At 34.5% G+C, this 6,320-nt stretch overlaps 1 long non-coding RNA gene across 1 annotated transcript; it reads left to right on the forward strand.

Annotated features, from left to right (window-relative positions):
• Window positions 1–3,863: 3,863 nt before the first annotated feature.
• Window positions 3,864–5,892, forward strand: LOC133735683 (uncharacterized). The gene is made up of 3 exons (XR_009859214.1): window positions 3,864–3,983; window positions 4,083–4,198; window positions 5,711–5,892. It is a non-coding gene; the product is annotated as an uncharacterized LOC133735683 (long non-coding RNA).
• The last annotated feature ends 428 nt before the right edge of the window (window positions 5,893–6,320 follow it).

The following is a 6,320-nucleotide window of genomic DNA, read 5'->3' on the forward strand; positions in this document are numbered from 1 at the left end:
ATGTTAATTTCTGTGTGTGGAAGTTACATACCTTGGAGCGACTTATATACTACTTGTGGGATCCGGCTCCTCTAAACTGAGGAGGATGTGAATTTACGTCAATTTCATTAAATCATGACTCTCTGTCTAATCTAAGAGTCATTAAATTGCCACATCACTTTTCCATTAATTTTTTGTTTTTCACATAAATCCAGTTAACTGTGCTGTTAACTATGATTAATTCCAAACCAAAAAAAAAAAAACTATGATTAACTCCATACAAAAAAAAACAAGAAGAAGAAGAGTTAAACCCCTTCACGTATTGTCTTTCTCTTTGGCTTATTGTAGAGATCAATTTTCTACATTCTTCTTGTACTTTATTGCAAATAGTTGTTCACTATTGAAAAAATTAACAAACTCGATCAATCTCTGGAGAGGGTTGAAGAGTCTCAAAATTCTCTTGTGAATTCCACCTTCATATAGAGTTGCTTCACTTCGCTTGCCCATGGCAGCAACCTGCTTATTGCACCCCAACACCATTGGACGCCCTTAATGGATAAGGACTGCAGAGCCACAAGTTTTTCAAAATCAACCATGTAGACTCTCCCTGTATTATTGGCAATTGAAATATTCCTCAAGTTCTTTGTCTTATGAACCTGAATCCAACTACAGCCTTCCACCTAAAGGACTTCAAATTTTGGGCAGTTTATAGAAAATGAGCAATTGCCAAGTTGTAGAAGTCTAGCTTACACTGCTCCAGATTTCAAACCATGAAAAGAGCCAAGATTGATATTTATGCAGAAATCATATGAAAACACCATAAGTACGACCACACCAGACTCATACAGATAAAAAAGTTATATTTAAAAGTCTAGATTGATATAGCATTGATCAGGGTTTAGGGTTTTCATTGATATAGCACTGATCTTGAGCGCTCACAAGTGTAATCTAATAGTTTAAAAGGATATCTGTTCCTAGACAAGATATTTTCCTAGACACGATATTTCTTTCTAACAGGATATCTGTTCCTTAACAAGATATTTGTTCCTAGACGAGAAAGGTACCCTCCTAGACAAGATATATGCTTTTGGACGAGATAGCTCCCCCTAGACACAATATTTATTCCTCAACAGGATATCTGTTCCTTAACAAGATATTTGTTCCTAGACGAGAAGGGTACCCTCCTAGACAAGATATATGCTTTTGGACGAGATATTTCCCCCTAGACACGATATTTCTTCCTCAACAGGATATCTGTTCCTTAACAAGATATTTGTTCCTAGATGAGAAAGGTACCCTCCTAGACATGATATATACTTTTGGACAAGATAGTTCCCCCTAGACACAATATTTCTTCCTCAACAAGATATATGTTCCTTAACAAGATATTTGTTCCTAGACGAGAAAGGTACCCTCCTAGACAAGATATATGCTTTTGGACGAGATAGTTCCCCCTAGACACAATATTTATTCCTCAACAGGATATCTGTTCCTTAACAAGATATTTGTTCCTAGACGAGAAAGGTACCCTCCTAGACAAGATATATGCTTTTCCACGAGATAGTTCCCCCTAGACACAATATTTCTTCCTCAACAGGATATTTGTTCCTTAACAAGATATTTGTTCCTAGACGAGAAGGGTACCCTCTTAGACAAGATATATGCTTTTGGACGATATATTTCCCCCTAAACCAAGGTTTTAAGTTTCTCCGAAACTGTCGAAATTTCCTTAAATTTGAAGTACCGAAACGAAATTCATATGCTATATCATTTCCGTCAGGAGTTTCCCGAAATTTTCTGAAATTTTCCGTACATTTCCGCGAAATTCTTAATTTCCAAAATATCTATACACAAAAAATATATTAAAAAATTCACACCGAAATTTTGTCCGAAATTTCTCTGAAATTTCTGTGAAATTCGTTTGTCACTGACAAACTATGAAATTTTGATTTTTTTTTTTTTTTTCCAATCAAGTTAAAATTGGATACAACAAAACTCTCTTTGCTTTATCTGCTACCAAAGAACTCATGCTCCAAGTCTCCAACCACATCATGATTCTATTTGCAATGAGGCAAATTATGGAAATGACAAGGGGAGTGGTAAAATCATGACACTATAACCAATATAGTAGTGATGATCATACTACTTATCCTGGTGCAAATCGTGAATACAATTCTAGAGCTAGGGATGCACAAGGAAGACGCGATAGCCATTTGTCTCTAAATGAGTTTGAATCACTTTCTTCAAGTCTTGACTCAATGGACATAGGAACTCAATATAGTAATAACCCTAACTCATTCCATTTCCATTATCCTCATCATGAAATGAGTTCTGCCTAAGAAAGTACTTACGGAATTGGATCAAGCTCACAAGGTGCAAGCACATATGGCCTTTTTTATCATTCTTCGTCCCAAATGTCGTATGCTTCATATAATGAAACACCATATTGGGTAATTCCACAATCGGATATATGGATTGCATGTGGGAAGAGATCAACACACATACATTACTCATGTGATGAAGTACCAAAATCATTTCCAAAATTCATGTACTTGGGAGCAGTATGCCAGTATTGTATGATACTAAATGAGACTAGTTCAACCACATGGATCGAACTATATCATAGTAGCTCTTATTACTAATACTTTATATTGCTTTTGTTGTACTTGTTCATTTTCATTCACGGGGTTTTGGTATTACATCCCCCGTTGTATTTTTCTAATTATTAGTGAAAAATGCGTGATGGCCAAGCCTCCCACTGGGTTCTAGTCATAAAAAAAAAAAATAAAAAAAAAAAATAAAAAATAAAAATAAAAATAAAAAAGTAAATCACATTCACATTGTCAGTATACAGAACATTTATAATTACATATAGATAAAAACACTAGTTTAGCAACTCATTACAGTTTTAGTTAATTACTCGTCTATATTAAATATCACAATTCTATTATTTATATATAATTTTAGAGAGGTTATATTGTAAATAGGTTTATTATAGGTTAATTTAGTTTATATAGAAGTTTCATTCAAAAATATCATTTTATAAATGCAATTAATGTGATTTCTTTATTTTTAACCGAAATTTCCACCGAAATCGAAACTTTCTCCGAAATTTTCTTAAATTTGAAGTACCAAAATCAAAACCGATCGAAATTGAAATTTGAAACCTTGCCCTAAACACAATATCTATTTCTCAACAGAAAATATATTCTCTTTGACGAGATATTTTCTCCTAGATAAGATACATGGTTCTAGACGAGATATTCCATCATAGACAATATGTATGTTCCTCGACACCCCTCCTTGACAACATATATACTTCTAGATGAGAGGATACCCCCTAGACAAGATATATGCTTCTCGACGAGATATTCCCTCCTAGATACAATATTTGCTCCTCAATCATATATATGCTCTTAGACGAGATATTCACTTCTACACAAGATATATGGTTCCTATTCCAACTTGTCAAGATATATGTTTCTCAACACTTCCTTGACAGCTTATCTGCTCCTTGATACGATATTTCTTTCTCGACATAACATCTACTCCTGAACAAGATATCTTATTCCCGACGAGATATCCTGAATAAGTGGATATTATTCTATGCAATTAAACTTGTTTGATATAAGTAGTCATATAACTGGACTACACGTCTGCAAAGTCCATAAATCACTGTCTAAAATATCCTAATTCACAATACACAATACCTAAGAATAAAAAAAAAAACCAATAATTGTTCCAAAAGAAAAAATACAAAATAACAATTAGGGTTTACGATTTAGAGTTTGGGGTTTGAAATTTGTATTAAAATAAAAAATTTAAGTTTGCCGCCACTAAAATTCTTCCCGCTGCCTCAAATATTTGATCATCCTACCCATATCCCTAAAATTGTGGAGCCTCTACACGCTACTCTTCTACTACCTCCAGTGATGAAACTCCAATAAACCTAAAAGATCTTAAATTTCACGGCTTCTCTTCCATCGCCCATCACTCTCTCTCGCGTAATTCTCTTTTTTTCCTCTTATTCTGTCTCAGCACGTCTTATTCTTCTATATCTTCTGGTTAATGTAAGCTCTAATCCTCTTGGTCTTTCTTTACAGGTGTGCCTCCATTCCAGATCTGCTCGGAAACAAAAATTGAAAGAAGTTTGGCAGTTGGGCAATAGTACAAGAGCCTTGCATCGATTCTATGCGATTGGTCTTGTTTAGGATTTGAGGTAAGTGAGTTCTCTTTTCTTTGCAACACGTATTTGACAATTACCAGCAATCCTATCTTAGACTTCAACGAAAAATTCTCTTTTAACCAAAATCTAAGGCTTCACTTGACTTCCTTGTATGCTTAGAGCTTATCTTTCTCATAACTTAGAGAAAAGGGCTATTTGGTTTTAGGGGATACTGTTTGAGGGTTTTTGTTATATATCTGTTGTGTTTGTGTTTCTAGTTTGTTGATTGGAATTTGGGATTTTGGTGATATTGTTTTGTAGCAGGGGAGAAGTGAAGTTTAGAATTAATGTTAGTCGTTAAGTCATTTTACATAGAAGTAATCTAGCCATCCTAAATGTTATTACTTTAATTTGTGCTTGTTGAATGTTGACAAAGTTGGAAATAATTCCCTACCAGTGTATTCTGGTTAGATGTGAGGGAGGAGCGTAAGTTGTGGATAGAGTTCAATTCTGGGAGTCCTTATAGGCATCAGTTTCCTAGGTATTCAGAGATTGGTTAGTTGCTATCTTCTCAAATTGTAGTGTTGCTGTTATTTAGTATATTTTTTTTGTCGTTGGCTTTGCTAGTGCTTTTCTCTGTGTGTGTGTGTTTTCTTTTCTTTTTTTGGTGGTGTTCTTATCCACTACTCAAAGCTAAATGTTTATTAAAAAACCCTGTCAAAGTTGGGAAGTATTGCTAAACTTCTGCCTATATTTGGCCTTTCTAAAACATATTAGGTCAAGCTTATTTTTGGTAAACCTTTTAGATTGTGACCTAAACAAAACAACCTTTTTGACGAAAAGCAATTTACCTGCAAATAACTCTTGAGTGTAAGAAGTTAACCGATACTTCACTAGAGACCAGATCCACTTAATACTAGCTATGACACCGAACCATGTCACAATTACCACAATAATCGCCATGGCCATCTTTCAATTAAACATGCAAACATAGAGAAGAAAAACAAAAAAGAGTAAAAACCAATCAAATCAAATATGAAATAGTTAATAGACTATGTTTCTAACCTGGAAGTAATAGAATTCCATTAGCTTCAGTGTTACAAACACAGAAGTATTCTTCTTTGGAGAGTTGGAGAGGAGACTTTTGAACAGAGAATGTGAGAAGAGAGTATATTTCCCCTGCTTCGATGAGACACTCTTTTTATTAGCTAGAGAGTAAAGGTAGACTCAGTGCAAGCATGTAAACTATTGGAGCAGTTATTTTGAAATGAAGGTTTTATTATCAGTTATTCTTAGAGCAGGACTTACTTGTTGCTGTTTATAACATTAAAAGGTTTGAACCAACCAACCAATGATTTCTCCACTTGCAGCTCCATGGCCGTCTATGTTGTAGTGTCATACCGCACTTCTGTGTGTTCTTTGTTTTCTTGCTCTCCTTTTTCTCCACCCAATATTCTTCTTCTTCTTTCCCAGTCATTTCTATAATCATATATATGCTTGGTGGTGTTCTTATCCACTGTTGTTTACATTGTCTTGATCATTAATACTCAGCTGGTATAATAGCAGATATTAATTTGGCTGAACTACTAGCACAGAAGCAAAAGTTGGGACCATTTGGGCAGGTTTTGCTGCTATGTAGCAGACTTTTAAGTCATGGTTGATATTTATGCCTACAGTTCAGTGTTACTCAATATAATTTCTTGTGTATCTTCATATTCTGCTTTGTCCTTTTGGGATTTTGATTTTGCTGAGTGAAACATATGGTTGCAAGTAAACCTAGCTTCTGATCGATTTGGTATGTGCCCTACTTTTTAAAGTGTGATTTGTATGATTGTATCACCTCTCTGCATATCTAATTGATTAGTGTTCTTTTGGTATTACATTGTGCATATATTTGTGCATGTTCAGTAATTGAAGGCTGCAAGAGTTGTCTTAGTTTATGCAATACCTTGATTGTAATTTATTATTTATCATCACTTCATTGAAAAAAGAAAGGAAAAAAAAAATTGCATCACATCAGTTCATTATAGTAGCTACATCCTTGAGAAGCAACAATCTTAAACAAAGGTGTTCTAACCATAATGGCTGCGGTAGAAAGCCATCTTGCTAGATGTTTTACTGAAATGAAACACAACTCTAAAGGGTTTGAATAAAGTGTTGTCAAGCACACCTAGTG

This window comes from Rosa rugosa, chromosome 3 (genome assembly GCF_958449725.1).
Source record: "Rosa rugosa chromosome 3, drRosRugo1.1, whole genome shotgun sequence".
NCBI classification, from domain to species: domain Eukaryota; kingdom Viridiplantae; phylum Streptophyta; class Magnoliopsida; order Rosales; family Rosaceae; genus Rosa; species Rosa rugosa.